Source organism: Nicotiana tabacum, chromosome 16 (assembly GCF_000715075.1).
Source record: "Nicotiana tabacum cultivar K326 chromosome 16, ASM71507v2, whole genome shotgun sequence".
Lineage (NCBI taxonomy): Eukaryota > Viridiplantae > Streptophyta > Magnoliopsida > Solanales > Solanaceae > Nicotiana > Nicotiana tabacum.
In genome coordinates this window covers 109093867-109103979 of record NC_134095.1, presented here as the reverse complement: position 1 = coordinate 109103979, position 10113 = coordinate 109093867, and positions in this window count along the sequence as shown.

Below are 10113 nucleotides of genomic sequence, written 5' to 3'. Positions count from 1 at the left end.
CTCGGATTTGGCTATTACACATGAATCCATCGTTATTTTTTTCTTTTAATTAGTGATTTGAGTTGGAAATTTGGAGAAAAATTGTGAAACTTCATAGACCAAATTTTGGGGATTTGAAAGGAATTTGAGATCGGATTATAATAATTTGAGTATGATTGGACTCATTGTTGAATGAGTGTTCGGATTTTGTAAATTTTGTTTGATTCCGAGACGTGAGCCCGAGGTTGACTTTTTGACTTTTGTTAAAGATCTTAACTTTATCATTTGGAGTCAATTCCTATAGTTTTTAGTGATAATAATACGTTATTTTTGGCTAGATTCGAGCCTTCCGGAGGTTGATATACGTGGGAAGGGCTTGCTAGCGGAGTGATTTGATTTGCTTGAGGTAAGTATCTTATTTATACTCGGTTGAGACACTAAATGCCAAATTGTTATGATAGCTACGTGCTGTTGAGTGTGCACATGCGTAGGTATAAACCCATGTGCGGACACTAGGGTTATTTATTCATGATTCGGGTTTTGATCAAGCTCTCATGAGCCTAGAATTTGCCTGTCAAACCTTAAACTATGACGCTTCGCACATTTTTGACATTGTTGTGAACTATTTGGGCCATGTTTGAGGCAGCATAGGGGTTTAATCCCTGAATTAACTAATAAATGTTATTCTTGGATGAAAATTATCGGTTTGAGCTATGATAGTACACTTACTCATGCCTAACTTTAGCATGTTGTTTATGGCAGTCCAGGAGCATGAGAGTTGTTATTCACTCGTTTCATACATGTATACTTGTTTATTTGCTCCTATATGATGTGATTGGACTGGATGCATGTGACCACGCCGTGCGGATTGTTTGGTTATACCTTTAACTACGTTGGGCGGGTTGTGTTGTTATGCCTGTGACCACGCGGGACGGATTGTGTTGTTATGTCTGTGACCACGCTGGGCGGATTTTGTTGTTATGCCTGTGACCATACTAGGCGAGTTATGATATTGAGCTTGTGACCATGCCGAGCTGGCAGCACGTTAAATTGGCCGTGATTGCATGTGGATATGGATCCATACCCCTAGGGTCACTCTCTCATGTTTCTCTCTTGATGGTGTACACGCGGATATTGGAAATACTGATAAGTGGTTTAGAACAGATATGTATAAATGAGTGAATATAGCAGTGTGTTGTAGAATTTTGCATTTCATCTTTACTTGCAATTTTCTTGACCATTTATCTAATTTAACTGCATATCACCTCTATATGCCAAGATATTTCCCGCTTAGAGTATTTGAGAAATTGTACACATGCACAAACATATGTTATTTTTACTAAACTTGATAATTTGATTTCAATATTGTTTTGTACCGGAATTAAAGATGAAACTACACAGGTGATAGCTACTATCATTAATATTTTGTGATTCTTTTACTTTGTCGTGGTTATTTACGATACTTATTGAGTACATTGGATCGGTTGTACTCATAATATATTCTGCACTTAATTGTGATGATCCAGGTGTGGGGACCTGTTATCAGTAGTAGGTTGCTTTTCGGACTATCTGCTAGAGGCAACGTAGAGCTGCATCCTTGGTCAGAGTTTGACTTGTCCTTTCCTTTCATACTGTTGTTATAGTTCAGATAGTGTATTTATTGCTCTGTTTCAGACTTGTATTCTGTTGTAGTAGCTCATGACTCCGTACTTACTAGTTTCTGGGGGGATTTACATTGTACTAGCAGTTTTTATTGTACTGAGACCTCAGGTTTATGCTATTTCTATGAATTTTGTTATTATGTTGCATCGATATCTTATTTTGGCTTGCCTAGCTCGTGTGTTAGGCGTCATCACATCAAGTAAGGATTTTGGGTCGTGAAATTGGTACTTCGGTATTCGACATATTAATTATCCCGAATACCGTATCAAAATAGTTTGATATGGTTCGACGTCTTCTTGTTTGGTTCGGTACGATTTCGGTATGTTTCTGTACCATGCCAAGTCTTTGTGAACTAAACAGTGGTGAACTACTAAGCTCTAATTCACTAGAAAATTTCTAATAACATGATAAATGAGCATGGCAACTACGAAATATGAGCAGTAACAGAAATCACTACACGAGCATAACAACAAAATGTGAGTAGTTTCTTTGCTTCTAATAATTTTTAATAGAAATTACATTGTTATCTATTTCCTCGAGCACTTAGTCATTGAATTTTGTATAACAATAAGGCCTACTGTTGAAAGCAATCAACTAAATTCTAAGAAAACCTAAACTAACATCTGTTGTTTAGCGTAATTTTCAACAGGTTTAAGTCCCTTCTCATTTTTATAAGCATCCATTGAAAATTCTGACACTAAATATTTTGATTTTTTTGAAGAATATATTGTTTAGAGTTAGTATGATCATTCTTTTTATTAGACGTAGAAAAGAACCAGCCCAATAAGTTGAAATTTTGGGCTGAAAATTGATAATTTTGGTTGGGTAGTGAAGGAAGGTGCACTTAAATAATTCTATACTTCGGTATTTCGGTATATGATGGTAGGCTATAATTGCGTGTTTCAGTTGCTTATTGCACTCCAATTTACTGCACTTTAATTAAATTTGAGCTTTAATCCCTAGTGTTTTACACTAATTACCTGCTTTATGCCTTGTAGGAGTCATTGTGAGTGATGTATATGTTATGAAATGAATTTAAGTAATTTGAAGCTTTGAAGTCTGAGTGAAAGCCCAAGGGATTAAGTTGGGATCGTGTTCAGGGGTCGAGAACCATGCCTGAACTTCAAAAATCAAAGAAACAAAGCTGGCTCTAAGAAAAGTCCACAGCCGTGGCGCCTGGGGTGCCGCGGCTGTACAAAATCCGTTGCCTGTTGATTTTGCTAGCTCTCTGAAGTTTTCCACTAATGCCCCGCATGGCGCGTCGCCCCATGCGGCGCACCTGTGAAATTATTACATAACCGGAATCCTATTTCGCATAGGAAAAGGTATTTTTATCTGGGCCCACCCCTAGTTAGTATAAATACATGTAAAAATATTATTTTGAGAACTTTTTAATACATCTTAGACCTAGGGAAGCTAAGGAGGAGGTGGAGAAGCAAAAGCACAAGGATTTCATCATTTAATCCTCACTCAAGACAAGAGTTTGAATTGTTTTATGTTTTCCTTTGATTTAAACGTTGTTATGATGAATTCCTCCATGTCTATGGAGTAGTTCTATTTAGGGTTTGATGGATTTGGTATATTAATACTTGTTTGTGGATAATTAACTCTACTTTTATGTATTGAATCGTTTTGGATGTTTTAACCGTTGCATCTATATTCACTTGTTCATGTAATCGAGAGATGCATAACTTGTGATATTTTTTCATTATATTTTGTTGGTTGAAGTCATTAATTCTTCTTTGTAATAAAAAGAGGATAGTTGAATTATCGATCAAATTTAGTTAGGAGGATAATCGAGAGAGGTTCTCCTAAAAACCAATCCATTACGAATTCATGTATATCTTCACAAATCTTAATTAGTTATCTTGTGAGGTTGAGACTTAATCGACAGAGGATTTTCTACTAAACAATTGAATTGATAACCAAGTGAATTCGAGAGACTCACTTGAACATTAGAAGTGAATTATCTAGAGTTATATCCCAAACATGTATCTTGCACCTATCCTATCAACCCCATCTTCTCCCAATTAATATCTTCCTTTTCTTACTATTTGCATTGTTTGTCCCTAGTCAATAGTTTAAATTCTTAGTTAATTTTAGTTTAAATCACATAAATCTCCGTTGTTGATCATCTTGGATAGAAAATCTAGCTACAAATTACGATAATACTATTTAACTCCAATCTCTATGGTCATGATATTATAAATTACTATATTCAACTAGCGAGCATATTTTCATGTGTGTTTCAAGCTCGTCAAATTTTAGTGTCGTTGCCAGAGATTGGCAATCAATAGTGTTTGAAATAATTTGTAGTGCTAATTCAGGAATTTTTTATTTTATTTTATTTTTCTCTTTTTACGCTTGGTGTTCTTTGACTTTGTGCAGGTTGCAGGTTAGATTGGTGCATGACTCAGTCTTTTGGAAAATAAGTGCAACCATATAAACCAGAAATCGAGAAATAACTACAATAGTTGAGGGAAGGAAAGAAATCTCCCTGAGAAAATAGAGAAGGTTGGGAAATCCTCAACCAAGGAAAAGATGGCTGGAGATGATGGTAATGTTGATTTGGCTGTGAGAGAGGCAGCCCAACTAAGAGAAAAAACTGCACGAGATGCTGAGGAAACAACTATTAGAGATGCAAAAATTGCATATGAAGAGGAGAGGGCTCGAAGAATGGCTCAAAATTAGCCCTTAGTTCCAAACCAGTTCGGAAACATAGCTCTCGACCAAGGGAGACCACTTGGTGAATATGCTAGACCGCTCTACAACCAATATTTATCCAGTGTGAGACCCCTTCCAGTTGCAGCCAATAATTTCAAATTGAGGCAAGGGTTGCTCCGAACCCTCCAAAACAGCTGTGTCTTCAGAGGAAAGATGAACGAAGATCCAAACAATCATCTAATGGACTTCGAGGAGATCATGGACACCTTTCAGTATAATGGTATTTCACAAGATGCAGTTTATCTAAGGGCATTCCCTTTCACTCTCAAAGATGATGCAAAGCACTGGCTTCAAAGCTTGCCCCAGGGATCAATTAGAACTTGGGAGGAGATGACCAAAAAATTTCTTGCTAATATTTATCCTCCACTAAGAAGGGAAAGTTTAGAAGAGAAATCCATAACTTCTGACAGAACGAGACTTAAACTGTGTTTGAAGCATGGGAGAGGTTTAAGGAGATTGTCAGAAACTGTCAATATTGCAGAATTGAACTCTAGATGCAACTCCAGGACTTTTGGGATGGTTTGAACCGGCCTCACGCAAAACATTGAGCAATGCAACTGGAGGACCATTGATGAAGAAGACTCCAGAAGAGATAGTCACTATTCTAGATAAGTTATTTGAAGATGCAAATTAGTGGCCCTCTGAGATTGCTAAAAGAAGAAGATCGACAGGTGTTCATCGGGTTGATGCTAACATATCTATGCATGTACAGCTTGATGCCATGCCAAGAAAATAAGAAAGCTGACCTTAGCCTCGATACATAATGAGCCTCATGTAACCTGTGATATATGTGGAAGAGGACACCCTATTTATGAGTGTCAAGATACCATGGAGGAAGTGAATGTTGTGGGTAATTATAATTTTAATGCAATGGGTCAGAAGCGCCCCGATTTTTCATGGAGTTCACCTGGAGGTACAACAAATTCATGGCAACAAAGTAACTCCAAATTTCAAGGAGCTCCTGGCTTTGTGAATCAGTCGTGGCCGCAGTTTTAGCCTCAACATCCAATTTAGTCTCAATTAGAAGATTTAATGAAGTCCTTTATTGTCAAGACAAATGATAGGCTAGATGCTCATGGTGAAACTATTAAAGAACTTGGGACAGGTTTGCGGAACTTGGAGAGACAAGTGAGACAAATTGTAATAATATTATCTGAGAGAATCCCAGGTACCCTGAGAAGAATCCCAAATAAATGGTAAATATTGTGATCTTGAGAAGCGGACAAGTGTTGAAAGATACCACTCCATTTCACAAAGAAACTGCGCTTGAAAAAGAAACTGGGAAGGAGCTGAAAATTGAAGATGATAAAAAAACTAAGAAGAAAAATGGCAAGAAGGGGGTTGAGAAAAAGAAGGACGAAACTTCAAGAAGGGAGGAATCTGATGATGTGATAAAGCACATGCCTGATCTACCTTTTCCCTAAAAGCTCTATAGAGAAAAGTTGGATAAGCATCTAGAGAGATTTCTAGATATGCTAAGATAGGTTAATCTCAACCTTCCATTCACTGAAATTCTCTCATAAATGCCAGCTTATGCAAAGTTCTTGAAGGATATCCTTACAAAGAAGAGAAATATAGAAGAGACCTCAGTAGTGAAGCTCACAGAGCATTGCGGCACAATCTTACAAAATAAACTCCAACAAAAGTGTGAAGATCCAGGGAGTTTTACTATACCTTGCTCTTTAGGGATTCTTAATTTTGATAAATTTTTATGTGATTTTGGTGCCTCAATTAAGGTAATGCCATTGTCTATTTACAGGAAACTGGGATTGGAGAGATAAGGTCGGTGCAAATTTCTTTGCAGCTGGCAGACCAAACAACTACAACACCCGAGGGGATAGTAGAAGATGTTTTGGTGTGGGTGGATAAGTTTGTATTTTCTGTAGATTTCATAGTGGTGAATATGGAGGAGAATAAGGAGGTCCCCCTCATCCTAGGAAGACCATTTTTAGCAATGGGTAGAGCTATACTAGACATACATGATTGAAAACTCATGCTTTGAGTGGGTGAGGAGACGATGACTTATGAGATGAATGTACAAATGGAGTGAAAAGGAGAGGCCAACTACAAGTGTTAAGTGGAAGGTGAAGGGTGTGAAGGAAGAGGCCCCAGTGATAGAAAAAGAAAAGTGTGAGGTGTATCCCAAAACGGCTGAAAAGAAGCTGTCTGCATGGAAGTGTGCACTAGTTCGGGTGCGTGGAATGGATCCTGACTTTGATTCAGACCCCGACTAGATATTCAGGGAAGTTTCCTCTACCTTATGCTTTTTAATTGTGTGTCATGGGGACATGACACAACTTAAAGTGTAGGATGGGGGATATTTATATGTTGTATGTATATTAGTCTTAGTTTTTGCTTTAGTTAGCTTGATAGTTTTTGCTTTTGTTAGTTTGAGTAGTAGAAAAAATTGAAAAAAACAAACATAAAAACTTTAAATTTTTTGACTTTTCCCGATGATGGATATCATTCGACGGGTTTCTTAAGGGATTAAAGCCGAAAGAAAAATACAAAAAATTATTTTCTTTTGTAGGTCGTGTAATAATACTCCCTTGGTTTTTCTTTGTGACGCAGTTTTTTTCCAAGGGGTTTGTTTGAATCGGGTGTAGCTAATTTTTTTATTTTTGTTAGAAGTCGGAAACCTTGTGCTATGAATTAAAATTGAAGCAATATCTCTTGACTTTGTTGTACCTTAAGAATATGAGTGCTTTAGTTGTGACGCTTAGGCTTAGTTTTTGATTCTTGTATAAATACCTTAAATTGTATGATCTTAAATATGCTTAACTGCTTTGACTAGAGTGTCTTGATGAGTTCAATCCTGAGTGAGTTATGTGCCATGTGTATGTGATATTTTTGTATGGTTTTGTGCATTACATTTGATGTCTAGAACATGACCCGTGTGTGTGTAAAGCGAAATAGTAGTTTTGTTCAGTCTTGGATGTGATATATGCGTTTCTTTGTTAAGCCAGATATATGTGTTTACCCGACTAACTGTGATGTACCGTAATTAAACCTGTTGAGCCTGTAATCCTGTTTTGTTGGCAACCACATTACAAGCCTTACCTATTTATTTGAATTGACCATTTATTTGAACCTTGTACCTATCATGAGCACTTGAAATTGTTATAAACTTTGTACAAATTGAAGTGTGGGGTGGTTGGTTTGGGTTTTGAGTGGAACTATTGAAATAGGAGAAAGGTGAATTGTTTTGAAAAAGTAAGAGCCACTTGAATTAAAAAAGAAAAAAGAAAAAAATAGTTGTATTGTTGTGAAAAATATTCATTGATAAGTGGTAACTCTTGATGTAATTGTATAAATGATTTCGGAGTTGATGTAATTTGATGTGAAGGTAGAGTTTTGGTTTGACATAATTGAGGGTTTTACTGTTAAGATGTATGTATTAAAGTGTTTAGGGAGGTGTACTCACTCCCGTCCCGCAGCCTACATTACAACTAGTTTATGTCCTACTTGATCCTTGACTGGATGAACTCGATTAGTAGAGTAGTACACCACGGGAAAGCCTATGGTGTATCTTTTGTTGTATATGAATGTTGTTTCTGAGAGCGATTGAATTCTTTCTATATTTAGTTCCTAATTTTTCTTAAATTTTATTGTGCGTGATAATACTCTCGATTATTGTGTGAGGGCACTTGATTTATGAAGGAAAGGTAATGTTTACCTCTATGTTAGAGTAAGTGAGTGGGTTATAAATAATGCATGGTACTTGTGAGTCAAATCTTTAGGTGAAGATGTTACACTATTGTGCTTCATCTGTTTTAATTATTCTTGGTATAATGAGTTATGAGAGTTGTTTAAAAAAGTCATGTCTTTATGAAGTGTGGTTTGACTGCTCGAGTATGAGTAATGGTTTAAGTGTGGGGTGTTGATGGTAGGCTATAATCTCGTATTTTAGTCTCTTATTGCACGCCAATTTACTGCACTTTAATTGAGATTGAGCTTTAATCGCTAGTGTTTTGCACTAATTGCGTGTTTTATGCCTTGTAGGAGTGATTCCGAGTTATGTATATGTTATAGAATGAATTTGAGTGATTTAAAGCTTTGAAGTCTGAGTAAAAGCCCAAGGGATTAAGTCGGGATCGCATTTGGGGGTCGAGAACCACGTCTGAACTTCAAAAATCAAAGAAAAAAAGCTGGCTCTGAGAAAAGTCCACAGCCGCGGCATGCCACGCCTCGTGGCTGTACAAATCTGCTGCCTATTGATTTTGCTAGCTCTCTGAAGTTTCCCACTAATGTACCACATGGAGCGTCACCCATGCGCGCCTATGTAATTTTTACAGAGCCAGAATCCTATTTCGCATAGAAAAAGGTGTTTTCATCTAGGCCCGACCCTACTTTGTATATATACATGTAAAAATGTTATTTTGAGGACTTTTTTACACATCTGACCTAGGGAATCTAAGGAGGAGGTGGAGAAGCAAAAGCACAAGGATTTAGCCATTCAATCATCACTCAAGATGAGTTTGGATCGTTATCACTACCCAAACCGATGGGCCGCGACAGGTGCCTGAGTCATACCTGTCAAACACCCCTAAGCATGTGTCTAAGATATGAACCTGAATAACATTTACTAAATTACGAAAATAACATACATGAAGGAAACCTGCCATCAACGCATATGTACGTATACATGTAGAATACAGTGGACTAGCCAGCAAGACTGCTATAGACAACTATACATCACAAACTGAAAGACGACAAGGTCACATACAACCCAACTAAACATACTGTCTATAAACCTCTAATAGAAATATAACTGTACAAAGATGGGATTGAGCCACGTTATATATATATCCAAACATATCGCACCAAAATCAAAAGCAGCTCCAGATCAAGTGGAGCACGCCAACTCTCGCTGATCAAGGATCCTAAGAAGGGGGACCATCATCTTGCCTACCTCCACCTGGGGGCATGGAACGCAGGCCCCGTGAAATAGGGCATCAGTACGAAAAATGTACTGAGTATGTAAGGCATGAAAATTAGTATGTAAAAGACATAGATGAAACATGGAATAAAGAAACACATCTTTAAATCCAAATAACTTTGTAAATTCTGAAACATTTATAATGTCATGCACATGTGTATAAATGTCGTGTCATGCATAGGTATGGGTGTACATAATATCTTCAAGCCACTGAGGGCATCCCATCATATCGTCTCGGCCACTATGGGCAACATCATCAACATATACCAACTGATCAGGTGGTGGTGCGTATATAACGCCGTAACCTTTTCTAATATCCCATATATATATATATTTACATATATACGCATATATAACACCATCTGGTCATGGGTCAATGCACATGTATAAATGGGTGAAATGCATTAAAAATACATAATAATCTCAATATTCCTTCCGGATAACCTTTTTCAATTGCGTATTATTCTGAGATCCATGAACAGAAGATAATAATAATTCTCATGGGGAATCAAGAATATAGACACCCCAAGTATTTCTATGAATAGAGTAATTCATGAAAACTGTGCATTTTCTCGTTTCTTCTATATAATTTGGACCATGCCAAAAGAAAGAAGGGATGGCCTTAACATAGCTGGAGTAGGAAAAACTCTGTATAATATTCCGTTGGAAACCTTCGGATTGAATTTAGAACCCTAATAATCGGATTAAGCTTCTGCTTTTTGAAATCCTTGAATGAAATTCGTTCCTGCTTCTTTGAACTTTATGAACGAAATTCTGCTTTGGATTCTTGAAATTTTGGAATGAACTTG